At 43.6% G+C, this 21,953-nt stretch overlaps 1 long non-coding RNA gene across 1 annotated transcript; it reads right to left on the bottom strand.

Annotated features, from left to right (window-relative positions):
- Positions 1-14,569: 14,569 nt before the first annotated feature.
- Positions 14,570-20,277, bottom strand: LOC308306846. The gene is made up of 3 exons (XR_013963176.1): positions 20,166-20,277; positions 17,014-17,153; positions 14,570-16,193 (listed from the first exon to the last, which is right to left on the bottom strand). It is a non-coding gene; the product is annotated as an uncharacterized lncRNA (long non-coding RNA).
- Between the last annotated feature and the right edge of the window lie 1,676 nt (positions 20,278-21,953).

Genomic DNA, 21,953 nt, shown 5'->3' on the forward strand with positions numbered 1-21,953 from the left:
GTAGTTACTAAGCCTCTAGTAAGGACTTTACTCCCTAACTTAGGGCAGAACTTATGTTCTGGTGGTGCAACTGGCCCCTGGTGTACAAGATACACTACACCACCAAGATACCCATGTACCTGACTAACTACTTCATAAACGTCAAGGATGTCCACAACCACAATGTCAGAGGCAGCTCCACTAATCACGTTCAACCCAGATTTGTCAAAAAAAAAGGTTCAAATTTGTTCTCCTGATATACCACTAACATTTGGAAAGCCCTAAAGGAGTGTAAATCCCTGAAAAGTCACCTACAGACGGCTGCTACTCCAAACTTACTAACCAGACTAAGCCCGTACTCACCTCACCTCCATACTCATACTCACCTCCCCTTTTCCACTGTAAATATCGGCTTCTTCTCTTTATTTTATTTACTTTTTATTTTATTGTATTTCCCCCTGCTTTTTAGTGATGTCATCCGTCTGTCTTTCAATGTTATAAGAGATACATAAAGTGCTTCCTGTGTAAATAAGCCGTAAAGCTAGGATCTCCTTTTAGTTGACCTTGTACCAGTGAACTGTACTTTTTCTTATGCAACCTTCTAATAAATTCTTCAATCAATCAATCGATACTTTAACTTGAGTAAAACATTTGAGTGCTTTTTCCACCACTGACATTCACAGCTCCAAACAAAGTTTACAAAAGCTGCCGAGTGTCACCAGTGTGAATGAGCGTAGTAATGATCCTGGATGCGTGTCAAAGGTCCATTGTGTGAACTGCTGAATCCGTGTACAGTAGGTGTTAAGGTCAAGCTCGCGTGACCTCATTAAAACAGCGTACCACCGAAATAATGAAATCACCACACCGCACCGCTGGTGAAGAGAATGTATGACAGAAGCCGGAGTGGCAAATGCCTCGTGCCAATTTTGTTCATCATCAGTTAACCAAAGGTCACGATTCTGAACGTGTCTTGCGTTTGGCTGCGTACATCAGAGAGAGAGAGAGAGAGAGAGAGAGAGAGAGAGAGAGAGAGAGAGAGGGAGAATAATGAATTTTCATCGCCTGTCTTATTAGAAAGCCAAAGCCTGTGTCTCTTAGAATAGAACAACAGCCAAGTTAATTCATCAGGGTCTAAAACTTGGACGGTGTTGAATTGTGTGGGTTTAGAGAGAGAGAGAGAGAGCCTCATGGTGTCTGACTGTCCGTGAAGCGCCTAGTTTTGTTTTCAGCTTTTTTTGGGGGGGGGTATTCCACATCATTTGAAACGATCAAAGGACATTGATGTGGAATTGTAAAAACTAACGGCTTCTCATACTGTGGGGCAGAACCTCTCTCTATCTCCATAATCTAACTTTAACTAATTACGTCGTACTTGATCAACTACTGTACAAGCATCACACAGAAGCATTAAAAGTAGCATATCTGCAAGCTCGAGCATGTCGATCTGCTACTTATGATGCCTTTGAATTTGAATCCTGAAGAGTAGCAGTTCATGACGTATGAGGTTTCCACCCGACAGAGACGATATGAGGGTTAAAGATTGGCAAAGAAGACAGGCAGTAAATCAAATCCGGTATTTGTAATGAGCTGTGTGTCCCTGTAGAAATATAGGGTTTATATCTTTCTTCTCAGGTGAGAGTATAAACAATACCGCACAGTATGTGAACGGATGCCTCCAATTAATCCAACACACACTGTAGTTGAGTAAAAAAACAAACATGCAAAACAAGCAAAAAAGGGTTGTGCTCAAATGTTACAAACGGCCCTAATGTCCCTCAGTGTGCAGTGTGTTTTTAGACAGGTGTCTTTGACCAATCCAATCCAATCCACTTTATTTATAGAGCACATTTAAAACAACAGTGTTGAACAAAAAATACCAAATTACCAAGAGCAAACAATACACAATAAACAGGACAACATTCATAGACACATTTGTGGAAACAGTATAACCCTCAGCCAGAGTTTTCGAACAAAGTGTAATAGATTTGTTACTCAACAAATGATTTTTCTTATTTCTTTTTTACATATTTGGTTGCACATTATCTTTTCTATTCTAATATGTTGGATTCATGTTGTTAATGTGCATTTTCCAGACGTTTATCCACAATAATTGGTAAACTTGACCATTGGCTCTGTACTTGGTCTGCCCTTTTTAGCCGATCTACAAGCTCTACAACGGCCTGAGCTTTGACTCAAGTACTGAGGTTGAATGCTTTGTCCACCACTGCCTGCTTGCAAGCGAGCGAGCGAGCGTGTGCTCGTGTGTGTCTGTATGAAATTGCTGAATAGAGGTACACAGAGACAGACACAAGAAGAAATCTCTCCAAGTTCCTCTCAGCAGAAAGTGACTAAGTATTGTATGTGTGAACTCAGCTGGGTGCTTCTGGCTGTCAGGAAATGAAATTCGCCTCCGCCTTTTTTATATTCTTTTTTATTTTATTTTTTGGGTGGGGGGTGGGGGGGTGAGGGGGATGAAACATGTACATTCTGCACTCTGTTCTCTCCAGTCTGCGGCGGGTTTGATGCCAATGTGATTTATTGGAGGGAAATCACAAATCAGTCAGGGAAAGATTAAGCGTCCCTCTGTTGCCTATGATTCAACACGGCGTGATGCACACTGCGCGCGCCTCGATTGTCACCGCTATCCTGTCGCGACTTCAGAAGCGTCTCTATCAAGCATACCGAAATAACAGGTGTCGTTTCGTTAAATGGCTTAATTATTATTCTCCACGGGGGAGGAGGAGGAGGGAGAGAAACCACAAGGCAAAACAACCGAATTATCATAATTAAGCCATCGTTTCTCAATTGATATACAGAAGGGGAAAAAAGTGCACAATATGTCAGCCTATGCCGCTACCTGCAGATGATGTTGAAGACATTCTAAGGCGTTGTGACAGGATGCAGGCTGACTGATGCTGGGAGGGATGCTGAGAGAAGCCGCACGCCTCTGCTTCTGTTCTCCACAGGCGATGGCAGCTAGGAGATCATTAAACAATCACGTGTGGAAATTAATGATATAGCAACACCCGCACTGCTGTATTCTCACTGGCTCCTGCTCTATGTCTGGGGATAGTTGTAGTCTCTATAATCTATCTATAGTAATAAACAAAATCACACCCAGTGCAAAGTGAGCAGTGCTATTTTTAGTTCATTTCATCAAAGTTCTTATGACATCATTTTTTTTAAATTATTATTCTTAGGCTTGTTTTCATGTATCCTGACCTCAATTACACAAAAAAAAACCTGACCTTTCAACATTCAGTGTTTGTTCTGTAATCTGTAATCTTTTGAATAAGTAGGCTCAGAAAGGTGAGTTAATTTGTCTCTGGACGTACACATCATGCATCATCATCTAGGGGAGGGTGTGGTTGTAGGGGAGGTTGTATCACCTTTGCTGTTACTTTAAATGTGTTTGCATCGGTCCAATGCACCATTTACCATTCACTACTTTGGTTGTTGAGTTGAGTTCACCCTACAGTATATCTACAAATATTTACAGCTGACTTTACAGAAAAAAAACAAGCCCAAAGACACTCATAGATCAACACGGCGTTCAGTCATCAGCGCGTCATAACTGGGGGCGGAGTCAAGCGTGGGGGAAAACATTACACCAACCCCCATTAGTAGAATGGGTATTTCTGTGTTTTTCAAAAGTGTTTTTTTTAATAGTATAGCGATGTTTTAATTAATTGCAATGTCTTACATTGATTCCTTGGTTGCCAATGGACAAAAGATTATGCATTTAAAATTAAACAGCATTGGGATTAAATAGTGTCTTATTGCGACCGTAGGTCGCATTTACTATCAAACCCTGCACAAACTGTGAGTGAGTCCGTCAGTCCGTCAGTCTGTCTGTCACACCTCACACGTCACACTCTTGCCCTGCTCATATCTCCGCAACCGTTGCCCCGATCCATGCCAAATTTTGCACACACACTCCTTACCTGCCAAACTACAACCTCCAAGGACCCCCGGAGCTCCAGGGACCCCCAGGTCCCTGGGGGACCCCCAGATGTAAAAAATGACCAAATGTGCTAAACTGACCAAATGACCACCCCAACGGGGCTGCTCACGGGGAATTCCCGGGGACCACCGACTCCTGGTGCTCCAGAACAGATGCAAAAGTGGTGGCGCCCCCAGTGGAGGACCCCCTACACTGCAGCTCACATAAAATGCCGTAACTCCGGCTAGGAGCGACCGGGACAGCCGGGGCCGGTACCTATTCGTCCGCCTTGCCGGCGCGGAGACCCCACCCCTCATTTCTCACATGCCCCTCTTCTAGCGCCACAATGAGGCCGATTCTTGCAAAACACATTTTTGGACACTGCTCCTACAATTTTTGCCCTAAAATCACGCAAATCGGTACACAGTATGTCTACACTCATCCCATCAACATGAATCTCTCCCATATAGCGCCACCTCCAGGCCGATTTTTAAAAACACATTTTTGGACACTGCTCCTACAGATTTTGCCCTAAAATCACGAAAATCACTACACAGTATGTCTACACTCATGTCATCAACATGGATCAGGAAGATTTTGGCAAAACACATTTTTGCCCTATTTGTGGAGATAAATGACCTACGGTCGCTTATCTCCCGATTAGGGAGCCTTACTGGTATTATTAAGGACTGGTCGCATCATCAAAGACCATGGGTTATCTGATATATCCGTCTGGTAAGAGACACAATTACATTTTCTATATGATAAATTAAACTTATCATATCAAAAAAACGAAAAGTATTAATTGAACACATTAATTGAATTCCAGTAGGCTACAGCCATTAACAGCTTGTTATCATGCAAGGATTTACACACTGACACGACACAACACAACACAACACAACACAAGCCTATCCTAGTTTCAAACCTGCAGAAAATACTTTTAAAACATGGCAATGAATACGGAGGTAAAGTAGTGTAGTAGTGTGTACATCCTGCATGATGTTAATTAACAAGGCATTTTGCCAAACATCCTGCCATATATTCAAAGATCAGGTCTCTATCCTACTTGAATTCACTACGACGTGTTCTATAAACATCATTGACGACTTAAAGTTATACTATGTAACTTTTTTAATAAAATAAATCTTAAAATTGTCCTAATTATTAAATCGCTAAAGTTTTAGAACACCCACTCTGTTAATTTCAGCTCCCAAAGCCTTTTCTTTATATGTGTTCTACTGAGCCCTGGTGGCCGTGACCGGGGCTGTTTTTCCAGGCAAAATTACGTCATATGCATCATTCTGTACACGTGTCTCCCTACCGGCCAATCACAGCCCAGATCATACACTGCTGAGCTCTTCAGGAAGTACACTGCAGTGTTTACCACCCGCTTCGAACGTTATCAGAACATAGAATGTCCATTATCAGCCTTTATTAACTGCATAGAATGCGCCCATTATGGCCATATTGCCCATACTGAGGAACTCATTATGTTTTTATCAGACATAGTCTCTGTTGATTATGGTACGTCCCATGGAAAATGCCCATACTCTCGTTCAGGCACTATGTTTTAATCAGACATTCTGTCTGTTGATAATGTAACGTTCTATTACATCACATCGGCCGATATGTCAGTCACGTGACTGCTGTTTTTTTTGTTTCGTTTTTTTCAACACTGCTCCCATAACCTTTATTCTCAGTGTTATATGCAATATTTTACGAAAGTTTCTGCATTATATTGTTCACTGATACAAGACTGACAGTCTTATTATAATTATCTTCAAAATAGCGTTGGTACTTTCTCCCTTTTTAGTCCTTACGTCAACATAAACATTCAGATTTCAAAGATACGGCGTTTGCTCAATAGCCAAGGATGTTACAATTATGGACGGCCCCTCACATGTACGCATAATGTTCCGTGTTGTTTAATAATAATCATTTTTGATCCGATCGGTGGCTTTTAACAACGCGACCCCATCGGCCGTTGGGGTGTATTGCACCTTATAACTCCTATCACTGATCTGATTAAAATGCTTTTTACTAAACAATACAGAATGCACTCGTGCCGAGGTTGGGCCGTATATAATTGTAACATCTGTAGCCCCGGGGAAATAACTCTATATTTGAAATCTGAACGTCTTTGTAGATGTACGGAGGGAGAACGTGCAAAGATTATTTTTTTGAAGATATCACGTTGGGAATGCGATTGATCCCAGGCTGAGACTGACTACTGTATCCGGTTATTTCCACGCGTTACGACGCGTTGGCACAGACAGAGTATTTCCGTATCCTGTCCAGGGCGGAAGTAATGTGTAACGCGAAATTATCACACTCAGACTGAACCACCCGGGACCAACCAGGAGGCTAAAACAGAGGCTCGTGGATTGTTGTTTAACTCGTTTCACAAGAGAAAAGAAGCTCGCTTTCGTGGATATCTTCATATAGCGACTCCATTCAGGTAAGAGACAATAGGCATCATCTAGAATGACTCAATGGGGGTGTATTGTTAAAATGTTAGGCTGTTCTACAGTAGGTCTGTAATGTTTTTTCTTTACCTTGCAACACATGCTAACTCTCATGCTAACTGAAAGCTATTAAAGCTAACAACAACAACAGCTCCCTCCCTCAGCCAGGGACCCCTTCTTAGCTGAGAGAGAGATGAAGCAGGGACCCCTTAGCTGAGAGAGCAGGGACCCCTTAGTTGAGAGAGAGATGAAGCAGGGACCCCTTAGCTGAGAGAGAGATGAAGCAGGGACCCCTTAGCTGAGAGAGAGATGAAGCAGGGACCCCTTAGTTGAGAGAGAGATGAAGCAGGGACCCCTTAGTTGAGAGAGAGATGAAGCAGGGACCCCTTAGCTGAGAGAGAGATGAAGCAGGGACCCCTTAGCTGAGAGAGATGAAGCAGGGACCCCTTAGCTGAGAGAAAGATGAAGCAGGGACCCCTTAGCTGAGAGAGAGATGAAGCAGGGACCCCTTAGCTGAGAGAGATGAAGCAGGGACCCCTTAGCTGAGAGAGAGATGAAGCAGGGACCCCTTAGCTGAGAGAGATGAAGCAGGGACCCCTTAGCTGAGAGAGATGAAGCAGGGACCCCTTAGCTGAGAGAGAGATGAAGCAGGGACCCCTTAGCTGAGAGAGATGAAGCAGGGACCCCTTAGCCGGGAGAGATGAAGCAGGGACCCCTTAGCTGAGAGAGAGATGAAGCAGGGACCCCTTAGCTGAGAGAGAGATGAAGCAGGGACCCCTTAGCTGAGAGAGATGAAGCAGGGACCCCTTAGCTGAGAGAGAGATGAAGCAGGGACCCCTTAGCTGAGAGAGAGATGAAGCAGGGACCCCTTAGCTGAGAGAGATGAAGCAGGGACCCCTTAGCCGGGAGAGATGAAGCAGGGACCCCTTAGCTGAGAGAGAGATGAAGCAGGGACCCCTTAGCTGAGAGAGAGATGAAGCAGGGGACCCCTTAGCTGAGAGAGAGATGAAGCAGGGACCCCTTAGCTGAGAGAGAGATGAAGCAGGGACCCCTTAGCTGAGAGAGAGATGAAGCAGGGACCCCTTAGCTGAGAGAGATGAAGCAGGGACCCCTTAGCTGAGAGAGAGATGAAGCAGGGACCCCTTAGCTGAGAGAGAGATGAAGCAGGGACCCCTTAGCTGAGAGAGATGAAGCAGGGACCCCTTAGCTGAGAGAGAGATGAAGCAGGGACCCCTTAGCTGAGAGAGATGAAGCAGGGACCCCTTAGCTGAGAGAGATGAAGCAGGGACCCCTTAGCTGAGAGAGAGATGAAGCAGGGACCCCTTAGCTGAGAGAGATGAAGCAGGGACCCCTTAGCCGGGAGAGATGAAGCAGGGACCCCTTCGCTGAGAGAGATGAAGCAGGGACCCCCTTAGCTGAGAGAGAGATGAAGCAGGGACCCCTTAGCTGAGAGAGAGATGAAGCAGGGACCCCTTAGCTGAGAGAGATGAAGCAGGGACCCCTTAGCTGAGAGAGATGAAGCAGGGACCCCTTAGCTGAGAGAGAGATGAAGCAGGGGACCCCTTAGCTGAGAGAGAGATGAAGCAGGGACCCCTTAGCTGAGAGAGAGATGAAGCAGGGACCCCTTAGCTGAGAGAGAGATGAAGCAGGGACCCCTTAGCTGAGAGATGAAGCAGGGACCCCTTAGCTGAGAGAGAGATGAAGCAGGGACCCCTTAGCTGAGAGAGAGATGAAGCAGGGACCCCTTAGCTGAGAGAGAGATGAAGCAGGGACCCCTTAGCTGAGAGAGAGATGAAGCAGGGACCCCTTAGCTGAGAAAGCACTGTTCTTTACTTCAACAGAGGTCCGGGACCCCTAGGGGGTCCCCGGAGTTACTACTGGGGGTCCTCCAAATCTTTGAGTGATATAAACCTTTTTTCTACTCCTTTTTTATATTAACTACTTGAACCCTAGTGTCCATATTCTGAGAACTGTAGCCCAAAATAGCAGATCTACAAGCTCACAACGCCTCAATCAGCTGTTTTTGGCAAAGACCTTTGGTGTAGAGGGGAAAAAGAGCAGACCAAGTACAGAGTGAAAGGTCAAGTTTATTAAGTATTGACAGTTCAAGTGGTTAAATATCTGAAAACACAAATTGACATGAAAATACACTGATGATTGTGCTGTCAAACAATGAAACTATATGGAATCTAATCAATCTATGAACAGGTTGTGGGGGTCCCTGCTTCAATCTCTCTCAACTAATGGGTCCTTGGCCTGAAAACGTTGTTTAATCTGTCAATTATTTAAGCAATTAATCAGATTGTGGCATTTGTTTAGCTATTACCTTATACATTTCTGATTAAAGAATAGCTACACATTTGTCAGGCTAAATTGTAACCGTGTTCTTTTCAAATAGGTAATTTAAAAATAAATATTCAAGGCATATTTTTAGCAGGGTTCCCACGGTCATGAAATTACTGGAAATATTTTGAAACAGTCCTGGAAGGTCCAGGAGAAATAGCTATGCATTCTTTGAATATTAGAGGCAGAAATTGTGAAAATAGCCGATCTTCATGCTCACAACGTTGCGAGGCGTTGTGAGCATGTAGATCTGCTATTTTCACAATAGAACAGTGTTATACAACATTTCTCAACTCTTTAGTGCTCGTCAGGGTGCCGGGTCCCCAGTAAAAACATGATTATTTCGGGGTCACGGCCGGCCTGAAAAGGTTGAGAACCACTGGCATACACTACCTGTCTTTGGGCATTGTGCATAGGAGTAAGCAACATGTTATTGAGCTGAATTATTGTTATATAGTCCTGTATATTGGGTTAAATATTCTGGAAAAGTTTTGGAAATTAATTGGAAAACATTTGTGGGAACCCTGAGTAATGTGTGTGTGTGTGTGTGTGTGTGTGTGTGTGTGTGTGTGTGTGTGTGTGTGTGTGTGTGTGTGTGTGTGTGTGTGTGTGTGTTTGTGTTTGTGTGTTTGTGTGTGTGTGTATTACTACCAGCGGGGCATCCTGGCCTACCTACCAGTTCAAAGAAAGGCCCAAGAACATTCGCTTCATCGACGAGGAAGATGCAGGCTGCCACGGTGCCCCAGCCCCACAGACCAGCTACGTCACCATCATCCCAGCCAACCCCATAAGCACCAGGTAGGCCTGTCACAATTATTACCAGGGTTCCCACGGTCATGAAATTCCTGGAAATATTTTGAGATTAGAATCATATTTTTCCAGTACTGGAAAAGTTTTGGAATTGATCAAGGCTCCTGGAAGGCCCTGGAAAAAATAGCTATGCATTGTCTTTGGTTATTGATTTGGTTAATACCTCTGAAATGGCAAATTAAACATGGGCCAAATTGTCAAATATTAGAGCCAGAAATTGTGAAAATAGCCGATCTACATGCTCACAACGTCTCGCAGCGCAGTTTTGGAAATTAATTGATAAAAAGCTGTGGGAACCCTGTTTTAGTTCTTTAGCACGGTATTAATAGAAATTCCAGCGATTATGTGCCGATTTGATTACGATTACTAAACTAGTAAGACGCCTCAGGGCGACAATTCTTGGCCATCTGGCCAGTGATGTATATCGGACCAGTTACCCATATACTATATGGAGATCCATGTACTGTACGTCCCTTTTATGCCCATACATGGAGATCCCTGTCTGAACCAGCCGCACATAATATGGGCTGTCTTCCTCCACATATGGGCAATTCCATTATGCAGTTCTGTTAGATATGGGCTTAATCAGGAATCTCCATATATGGGCATAAAAGATTCTGGGGAATACCCATATATGGACTTTTACATAGGTGATGTCACCGGATGTATCAAGGGAACCAACCCATATGTAAAAATGTGTACACACACACGTCTACACGGAGATAAGCTGTGACATTTCTCATGGCAACCTTAAGTCGCAATTAGTTGGGGCACTCCAAATTTACACAAACTCTGTTTTTCTCCACAGATGAAGCCCAAACATGCCAGGAAGGTCAACGTTGCGGCTGACTCTGGATTGCCACAGTGACCTCCGAGAGAGCAGCATGGATCTGTCTACAGCAGGATCAGCATGTGCGACCACTGGAGCACTTTTGGACTGAACTCTTTACATTTGGATTTGGTGGACAGATTTGTGGAGTATTTATCTGCAACTGCCTGAGGACAATGAAACAAAATGGACTTCCAGGAGCTGCTCACCAGCTTCTACCGGAATGGAGAGCACCTCCCACGGTCACCAGCCCATTCGCCTATAACTTATTCGCCTTAACAGATTTCGCTCTTTCACCGTGCATGGAGGAGAGTCTTTTCACGGCCGTTGAAGAGCCATTTCGCCTAAATGTTCAAGGGTCCGTCTTTTTTATCCATTTTGCCTGGCTGCCACGCTGTGGGCAGACAGACAGACAGGTAGACAGACAGACAGACAGACAGACAGACAGAATTTGGCACAGAGCAGAGGAGCGCGAACCAGACACCACTTCACCATAATAAAGCAGCAGTAGTAGGCTATCTTCCAAATCAAATTGTCAGGAGGACATCATGTCATGACTCATGACCTTGCGCAGCAGTGCACGTATCAATTAATTAATTATTTAGACACTGATTCCAAAGCTCTAATCTGTATGTCTGCTCAATTCTGCTGTAAACATAATGTTGGCCTTCGTTCCATTTTGGGGGCTGGGCGGCCAACAAAGTAAATCGTCACTGTCGGGCAGAAACCTTGTATCTCCAAGTTTCAAATGTGTACATTTTTTCGCAAAGCCCTGCTTCATCAAACAAGGCTGTCGCACAAAAGTAGTGAAAACAGCCGATCTACAAGCACACAACGCCTCTTTAATTACTTTATTAAATGATAAATACAAAACAAACGGTTTTCTACCCGACAACGACAAATTATAACTCAAGTAATTGGCCCACTGGCTTGTCACTTGTCATGATCTGAAATGGCAAATCTTTGAGTAGCAGCAGCGCTATGGAGAGAGATCTCTCTCTATAGCGCGCAATTAGGGCCTCCAACTATTTTTCCCGGGCTGAATCAGGGGCCCAGCACGTCCCTGGTTCTCAACCTGTGGGTCAGTACTCTGTTAACTGTTACTCTTGTTGCATCGAGGGCAGACGTTTTGAAAATGGTGCATTATCTTGTGGAAGAATACATGGAAAATATATATATAAGCTGTATCACAATACACAATCTTATCACGATTCTTTCTCATGTTGGTTTTTATGTTTATCTTTCAAGTTACTTAACAGTCAACCTCCTACAAGATAACAAAAAATAAAAGGGAAAAAGGATGAGGTTTGACAACTACTGATTTAGACGAAATTGCTAATTCTCTGTATTAACAATTCAACATGCATTGTATCACGATATATACTGTATATAATATATCTGAAGAGGCGTATCAACGATATGTATCACCAAATGCCAATTGTCTTTGTAAGCTTCAGGTGGTTGTTATGGTAACGCCTGCTGTCAATCAAATTGTTGCCTTCATCTGTCAATCACTGTTGGTTTTCGACCGTGTTATGCTGTGCTGGTGCTTTTGTTTTAAGATCTTTTGCATGTTACTGTTTTTGTATCAATAAATGATTTTTCATATCCAACTTAATATCTACTCTCTGGACTTACTAACCACACACTACATGCGTGTATGTTTTATGCTTGTTTATGCTTGTTTATGCTCGCAGTAGGGCTTATTGGTAAGCCGTGAGTCAGATGATAAACCTTTGTGCTGTATACAGTATGTCTGCTTTACAGTAACAATTAGTGTGCTATTACATAGTAATAATGCAGTGATACAACTAAGCAGTTAAAATTAGCCAAAAATAGCAGATCTACAAGCTCACAATGCCTCGCGCTGCGAGGCCGTGTGAGTTTGTAGATCGGCTATATTCGGCAAAGAGTTTTGTGTCGTGGAGAAAAAGAGCAGACCAAGTACAGAGTGAAAGGTCAAGTTTATTAAGTATTGACGGTTCAAGTGGTTACAGTAAATACTCTGATGATTTTGCTGTCAAATAATGGAACTATGGAATCACTGAAAAGGTTATAGGGGTCCCTGCTTCATTTCTCTCTCAACTAAAGGGTCCTTGGCCTGAACACATTGAAGACCTCTGCTGTAGAGCTCTGTAGACCCTGATATTAGATAGGTGATAGTGGAGGGTTTAGCACACAACACTGTAGAGCTCTGTAGACCCTGATGTTAGATAGGAGGGTGTGGAGTCTATGGTTATCATTCACTATAGGTTATCATTCACCATCGTCGGCAGGTTAATATTCACCAGTGTCAGCAGTTAATCATTCACCAGCGTCGGCAGGTTAGCATTCACCAGCCTCGGACTAATGGGACATCGGACTAATAACATTAAAAAACGCTGCACGCCCCATCTACTGTATCTGTTAATAGACTGAATGTCCTTTTGGACATTAGGATGTCCTAACCCTAACCCTAACCCTAACCCTGTCCGCCGTCTGTCTGCACTGATACTAAACAGTGTCACCACCCACCACCATGGTAATAGCCGCATACTGAAACAATGCACAAATTATATTTGTCATGACTGACATCACTGATACTAAACAGTGCCCAAAATGACTGACATCACGGAGTTGTCACAGACTGGCATGGGCACAGAACACCAAATATGGGCATAACAGAGAGCCAGATATAGATATACAATGGGTATTACACAACTTTATCTGAGCTTTATGAAGTTTATAATGAAGTTCATAGTGTATAATGACATCTTATCATAAATACATAAAACTTAATGAAGTTCTTTCTTTCTTTCTTTTTCCTTTATTAATTCAGGGGAGCCCATTGAGAGCAAGCTCTCTTTTTCAAGGACACCCTGATCACATCATAAAAAACCACACAAGCAATGTAAAATACAATAGACAATCAAACCACAGTATAACGTTACAGATGCAGGAAGTACATAACATATAATATAGTTCTTACACAAAACATGTGCATTCACTATGTAGTGTGCCCTCAAGGAGCACTTTAAATGTCCCTATAGAGACCAATCGAACCAGTTTCAGAGATTCCTGAAGTTTATCCCACTTGTGTGGAGCATAATACTTGAAGGCCGTCTTTCCTTGCTCACTATTCATAGTTGGACAGGAATACCTAATGAATACCTGTGAGCGAGTTGCATGTCCAGTGACTATTGGTTCTACCAATGTGGATAAATACAAAGGAAGTTTACCACAGAAGGCCTTATAAATAAATAAAATACAGTGTTGCTCTCTATGAACTGTGAGAGATGGCCAACCTACTTTTTCATATAATAAACAATGATGGGTAAGATAATCATCACCAGTTATAAACCGCAAGGCACGGTGGTAGACAGCATCAAGAGGCTTCAGTGTGGAGAGTGAGGCATGCATGTACACAGCACATCACCATAATCAAAGACCGACATTATAACAGATTGTTCAGCGAGAGAGAGAGAGAGAACAAAGAAAAGTCTGACGATTTGATAACCCTAACCCTACAGCCCATTAGTCCGAAACTAGTGAATGCTTACCTGGTGAATTCTAACCCTAAACTTAACCCTAACCAATGTAGGACTAATGAACCTTTGTAGTTATGGGTAGTCCCCTCAGATACAGGGGTCCCCATCCTAAATACTACAGGGTAGTATCAACATCTGTTGTTCATTGGCTAGTTGAAAATAGCATATCTTCTAAGGTTCTGGGTTCAACGTTAAACGTTTTCAGGCCAAGGAGGTCCCTATAACCTTTTCAGTGATTCCATAGTTCCATTGTTTGACAGCAAAATCATCAGAGTATTTACTGTAACCACTTGAACCGTCAATACTTAATAAACTTGACCTTTCACTCTGTACTTGGTCTGCTCTTTTTCTCCACGACACAAAACTCTTTGCCGAATATAGCCGATCTACAAACTCACACGGCCTCGCAGCGCGAGGCATTGTGAGCTTGTAGATCTGCTATTTTTGGCTAATTTTAACTGCTTAGTTGTATCACTGCATTATTACTATGTAATAGCACACTAATTGTTACTGTAAAGCAGACATACTGTATACAGCACAAAGGTTTATCATCTGACTCACGGCTTACCAATAAGCCCTACTGCGAGCATAAACAAGCATAAACAAGCATAAAACATACACGCATGTAGTGTGTGGTTAGTAAGTCCAGAGAGTAGATATTAAGTTGGATATGAAAAATCATTTATTGATACAAAAACAGTAACATGCAAAAGATCTTAAAACAAAAGCACCAGCACAGCATAACACGGTCGAAAACCAACAGTGATTGACAGATGAAGGCAACAATTTGATTGACAGCAGGCGTTACCATAACAACCACCTGAAGCTTACAAAGACAATTGGCATTTGGTGATACATATCGTTGATACGCCTCTTCAGATATATTATATACAGTATATATCGTGATACAATGCATGTTGAATTGTTAATACAGAGAATTAGCAATTTCGTCTAAATCAGTAGTTGTCAAACCTCATCCTTTTTCCCTTTTATTTTTTGTTATCTTGTAGGAGGTTGACTGTTAAGTAACTTGAAAGATAAACATAAAAACCAACATGAGAAAGAATCGTGATAAGATTGTGTATTGTGATACAGCTTATATATATATTTTCCATGTATTCTTCCACAAGATAATGCACCATTTTCAAAACGTCTGCCCTCGATGCAACAAGAGTAACAGTTAACAGAGTACTGACCCACAGGTTGAGAACCAGGGACGTGCTGGGCCCCTGATTCAGCCCGGGAAAAATAGTTGGAGGCCCTAATTGCGCGCTATAGAGAGAGATCTCTCTCCATAGCGCTGCTGCTACTCAAAGATTTGCCATTTCAGATCATGACAAGTGACAAGCCAGTGGGCCAATTACTTGAGTTATAATTTGTCGTTGTCGGGTAGAAAACCGTTTGTTTTGTATTTATCATTTAATAAAGTAATTAAAGAGGCGTTGTGTGCTTGTAGATCGGCTGTTTTCACTACTTTTGTGCGACAGCCTTGTTTGATGAAGCAGGGCTTTGCGAAAAAATGTACACATTTGAAACTTGGAGATACAAGGTTTCTGCCCGACAGTGACGATTTACTTTGTTGGCCGCCCAGCCCCCAAAATGGAACGAAGGCCAACATTATGTTTACAGCAGAATTGAGCAGACATACAGATTAGAGCTTTGGAATCAGTGTCTAAATAATTAATTAATTGATACGTGCACTGCTGCGCAAGGTCATGAGTCATGACATGATGTCCTCCTGACAATTTGATTTGGAAGATAGCCTACTACTGCTGCTTTATTATGGTGAAGTGGTGTCTGGTTCGCGCTCCTCTGCTCTGTGCCAAATTCTGTCTGTCTGTCTGTCTGTCTGTCTACCTGTCTGTCTGTCTGCCCACAGCGTGGCAGCCAGGCAAAATGGATAAAAAAGACGGACCCTTGAACATTTAGGCGAAATGGCTCTTCAACGGCCGTGAAAAGACTCTCCTCCATGCACGGTGAAAGAGCGAAATCTGTTAAGGCGAATAAGTTATAGGCGAATGGGCTGGTGACCGTGGGAGGTGCTCTCCATTCCGGTAGAAGCTGGTGAGCAGCTCCTGGAAGTCCATTTTGTTTCATTGTCCTCAGGCAGTTGCAGATAAATACTCCACAAATCTGTCCACCAAATCCAAATGTAAAGAGTTCAGTCCAAAAGTGCTCCAGTGGTCGCACATGCTGATCCTGCTGTAGACAGATCCATGCTGCTCTCTCGGAGGTCACTGTGGCAATCCAGAGTCAGCCGCAACGTTGACCTTCCTGGCATGTTTGGGCTTCATCTGTGGAGAAAAACAGAGTTTGTGTAAATTTGGAGTGCCCCAACTAATTGCGACTTAAGGTTGCCATGAGAAATGTCACAGCTTATCTCCGTGTAGACGTGTGTGTGTACACATTTTTACATATGGGTTGGTTCCCTTGATACATCCGGTGACATCACCTATGTAAAAGTCCATATATGGGTATTCCCCAGAATCTTTTATGCCCATATATGGAGATTCCTGATTAAGCCCATATCTAACAGAACTGCATAATGGAATTGCCCATATGTGGAGGAAGACAGCCCATATTATGTGCGGCTGGTTCAGACAGGGATCTCCATGTATGGGCATAAAAGGGACGTACAGTACATGGATCTCCATATAGTATATGGGTAACTGGTCCGATATACATCACTGGCCAGATGGCCAAGAATTGTCGCCCTGAGGCGTCTTACTAGTTTAGTAATCGTAATCAAATCGGCACATAATCGCTGGAATTTCTATTAATACCGTGCTAAAGAACTAAAACAGGGTTCCCACAGCTTTTTATCAATTAATTTCCAAAACTGCGCTGCGAGACGTTGTGAGCATGTAGATCGGCTATTTTCACAATTTCTGGCTCTAATATTTGACAATTTGGCCCATGTTTAATTTGCCATTTCAGAGGTATTAACCAAATCAATAACCAAAGACAATGCATAGCTATTTTTTCCAGGGCCTTCCAGGAGCCTTGATCAATTCCAAAACTTTTCCAGTACTGGAAAAATATGATTCTAATCTCAAAATATTTCCAGGAATTTCATGACCGTGGGAACCCTGGTAATAATTGTGACAGGCCTACCTGGTGCTTATGGGGTTGGCTGGGATGATGGTGACGTAGCTGGTCTGTGGGGCTGGGGCACCGTGGCAGCCTGCATCTTCCTCGTCGATGAAGCGAATGTTCTTGGGCCTTTCTTTGAACTGGTAGGCCAGGATGCCCCGCTGGTAGTAATACACACACACACAAACACACAAACACAAACACAAACACACACACACACACACACACACACACACACACACACACACACACACACACACACACACACACACACACACACACACACACACACACATTACTCAGGGTTCCCACAAATGTTTTCCAATTAATTTCCAAAACTTTTCCAGAATATTTAACCCAATATACAGGACTATATAACAATAATTCAGCTCAATAACATGTTGCTTACTCCTATGCACAATGCCCAAAGACAGGTAGTGTATGCCAGTGGTTCTCAACCTTTTCAGGCCGTGACCCCGAAATAATCATGTTTTTACTGGGGACCCGGCACCCTGACGAGCACTAAAGAGTTGAGAAATGTTGTATAACACTGTTCTATTGTGAAAATAGCAGATCTACATGCTCACAACGCCTCGCAACGTTGTGAGCATGAAGATCGGCTATTTTCACAATTTCTGCCTCTAATATTCAAAGAATGCATAGCTATTTCTCCTGGACCTTCCAGGACTGTTTCAAAATATTTCCAGTAATTTCATGACCGTGGGAACCCTGCTAAAAATATGCCTTGAATATTTATTTTTAAATTACCTATTTGAAAAGAACACGGTTACAATTTAGCCTGACAAATGTGTAGCTATTCTTTAATCAGAAATGTATAAGGTAATAGCTAAACAAATGCCACAATCTGATTAATTGCTTAAATAATTGACAGATTAAACAACGTTTTCAGGCCAAGGACCCATTAGTTGAGAGAGATTGAAGCAGGGACCCCCACAACCTGTTCATAGATTGATTAGATTCCATATAGTTTCATTGTTTGACAGCACAATCATCAGTGTATTTTCATGTCAATTTGTGTTTTCAGATATTTAACCACTTGAACTGTCAATACTTAATAAACTTGACCTTTCACTCTGTACTTGGTCTGCTCTTTTTCCCCTCTACACCAAAGGTCTTTGCCAAAAACAGCTGATTGAGGCGTTGTGAGCTTGTAGATCTGCTATTTTGGGCTACAGTTCTCAGAATATGGACACTAGGGTTCAAGTAGTTAATATAAAAAAGGAGTAGAAAAAAGGTTTATATCACTCAAAGATTTGGAGGACCCCCAGTAGTAACTCCGGGGACCCCCTAGGGGTCCCGGACCTCTGTTGAAGTAAAGAACAGTGCTTTCTCAGCTAAGGGGTCCCTGCTTCATCTCTCTCTCAGCTAAGGGGTCCCTGCTTCATCTCTCTCTCAGCTAAGGGGTCCCTGCTTCATCTCTCTCTCAGCTAAGGGGTCCCTGCTTCATCTCTCTCTCAGCTAAGGGGTCCCTGCTTCATCTCTCAGCTAAGGGGTCCCTGCTTCATCTCTCTCTCAGCTAAGGGGTCCCTGCTTCATCTCTCTCTCAGCTAAGGGGTCCCTGCTTCATCTCTCTCTCAGCTAAGGGGTCCCCTGCTTCATCTCTCTCTCAGCTAAGGGGTCCCTGCTTCATCTCTCTCAGCTAAGGGGTCCCTGCTTCATCTCTCTCAGCTAAGGGGTCCCTGCTTCATCTCTCTCTCAGCTAAGGGGTCCCTGCTTCATCTCTCTCTCAGCTAAGGGGGTCCCTGCTTCATCTCTCTCAGCGAAGGGGTCCCTGCTTCATCTCTCCCGGCTAAGGGGTCCCTGCTTCATCTCTCTCAGCTAAGGGGTCCCTGCTTCATCTCTCTCTCAGCTAAGGGGTCCCTGCTTCATCTCTCTCAGCTAAGGGGTCCCTGCTTCATCTCTCTCAGCTAAGGGGTCCCTGCTTCATCTCTCTCTCAGCTAAGGGGTCCCTGCTTCATCTCTCTCAGCTAAGGGGTCCCTGCTTCATCTCTCTCTCAGCTAAGGGGTCCCTGCTTCATCTCTCTCTCAGCTAAGGGGTCCCTGCTTCATCTCTCTCAGCTAAGGGGTCCCTGCTTCATCTCTCTCTCAGCTAAGGGGTCCCTGCTTCATCTCTCTCTCAGCTAAGGGGTCCCTGCTTCATCTCTCTCTCAGCTAAGGGGTCCCCTGCTTCATCTCTCTCTCAGCTAAGGGGTCCCTGCTTCATCTCTCTCTCAGCTAAGGGGTCCCTGCTTCATCTCTCCCGGCTAAGGGGTCCCTGCTTCATCTCTCTCAGCTAAGGGGTCCCTGCTTCATCTCTCTCTCAGCTAAGGGGTCCCTGCTTCATCTCTCTCTCAGCTAAGGGGTCCCTGCTTCATCTCTCTCAGCTAAGGGGTCCCTGCTTCATCTCTCTCTCAGCTAAGGGGTCCCTGCTTCATCTCTCTCTCAGCTAAGGGGTCCCTGCTTCATCTCTCCCGGCTAAGGGGTCCCTGCTTCATCTCTCTCAGCTAAGGGGTCCCTGCTTCATCTCTCTCTCAGCTAAGGGGTCCCTGCTTCATCTCTCTCAGCTAAGGGGTCCCTGCTTCATCTCTCTCAGCTAAGGGGTCCCTGCTTCATCTCTCTCTCAGCTAAGGGGTCCCTGCTTCATCTCTCTCAGCTAAGGGGTCCCTGCTTCATCTCTCTCTCAGCTAAGGGGTCCCTGCTTCATCTTTCTCTCAGCTAAGGGGTCCCTGCTTCATCTCTCTCAGCTAAGGGGTCCCTGCTTCATCTCTCTCTCAGCTAAGGGGTCCCTGCTTCATCTCTCTCTCAACTAAGGGGTCCCTGCTTCATCTCTCTCTCAACTAAGGGGTCCCTGCTTCATCTCTCTCTCAGCTAAGGGGTCCCTGCTTCATCTCTCTCTCAGCTAAGGGGTCCCTGCTTCATCTCTCTCTCAACTAAGGGGTCCCTGCTCTCTCAGCTAAGGGGTCCCTGCTTCATCTCTCTCTCAGCTAAGAAGGGGTCCCTGGCTGAGGGAGGGAGCTGTTGTTGTTGTTAGCTTTAATAGCTTTCAGTTAGCATGAGAGTTAGCATGTGTTGCAAGGTAAAGAAAAAACATTACAGACCTACTGTAGAACAGCCTAACATTTTAACAATACACCCCCATTGAGTCATTCTAGATGATGCCTATTGTCTCTTACCTGAATGGAGTCGCTATATGAAGATATCCACGAAAGCGAGCTTCTTTTCTCTTGTGAAACGAGTTAAACAACAATCCACGAGCCTCTGTTTTAGCCTCCTGGTTGGTCCCGGGTGGTTCAGTCTGAGTGTGATAATTTCGCGTTACACATTACTTCCGCCCTGGACAGGATACGGAAATACTCTGTCTGTGCCAACGCGTCGTAACGCGTGGAAATAACCGGATACAGTAGTCAGTCTCAGCCTGGGATCAATCGCATTCCCAACGTGATATCTTCAAAAAAATAATCTTTGCACGTTCTCCCTCCGTACATCTACAAAGACGTTCAGATTTCAAATATAGAGTTATTTCCCCGGGGCTACAGATGTTACAATTATATACGGCCCAACCTCGGCACGAGTGCATTCTGTATTGTTTAGTAAAAAGCATTTTAATCAGATCAGTGATAGGAGTTATAAGGTGCAATACACCCCAACGGCCGATGGGGTCGCGTTGTTAAAAGCCACCGATCGGATCAAAAATGATTATTATTAAACAACACGGAACATTATGCGTACATGTGAGGGGCCGTCCATAATTGTAACATCCTTGGCTATTGAGCAAACGCCGTATCTTTGAAATCTGAATGTTTATGTTGACGTAAGGACTAAAAAGGGAGAAAGTACCAACGCTATTTTGAAGATAATTATAATAAGACTGTCAGTCTTGTATCAGTGAACAATATAATGCAGAAACTTTCGTAAAATATTGCATATAACACTGAGAATAAAGGTTATGGGAGCAGTGTTGAAAAAAACGAAACAAAAAAAACAGCAGTCACGTGACTGACATATCGGCCGATGTGATGTAATAGAACGTTACATTATCAACAGACAGAATGTCTGATTAAAACATAGTGCCTGAACGAGAGTATGGGCATTTTCCATGGGACGTACCATAATCAACAGAGACTATGTCTGATAAAAACATAATGAGTTCCTCAGTATGGGCAATATGGCCATAATGGGCGCATTCTATGCAGTTAATAAAGGCTGATAATGGACATTCTATGTTCTGATAACGTTCGAAGCGGGTGGTGTTTACACTGGTCTAGGAGTTTAGCATGTAAGTCCCCAACCGCTGCTCGTAGAGGGACACGAAAGACCTCTATGGATGCGTCTCGGTGAGGCGAGGCGGACGCGGTGGTCTGAAGGCCCGGTCCGTGGCGAAAAACGGCCGGAAAAAGCAGACGCGACCGCGGTTTGCTTACACAGTATAGCTTTAACGACTGTTGGTTTTTGATATTATAGTAAGTTTAATTGATCATAATCTTGTAATTGTGTCTCTACCAGGTGATTAAAGACATAATGTAAACAGGTTTTGTAACATAGAGGGAAGAGGGGGACCACTGGTGCTTATTGTGCAACTTGCACGCATGCATGGGGGATAATCTGAGTCTGAATATAAACCACTTAATTACATTGATTCCTTGCTGCCAATGGACAAAAAACTATATGCATTAGCATCGGGATTAATTATTGTCCTTATAGGACTGGTCAGATCAATGCCATGGTTATCTGACTGATTTAATCACCTGGTAAGAGACACACTTTCACATTGAACATGATCAATTACACTTATCACAATATCAAAAAAACAAAGGCCATTAATTCATCAATGATGTTTATGGAACACGTTTTAGTGAATCTCAAGGAGACAGGAGGAGGACGCCATAGTTTGGAAGTGTATTAGGGAATGGGAATGGATTGACATATAGCACAGGCAAACCCATATCCACGTTTCAAATCTA

Source organism: Nannobrachium achirus (assembly GCF_963921795.1).
Source record: "Nannobrachium achirus genome assembly, chromosome: 21".
Lineage (NCBI taxonomy): Eukaryota > Metazoa > Chordata > Actinopteri > Myctophiformes > Myctophidae > Nannobrachium > Nannobrachium achirus.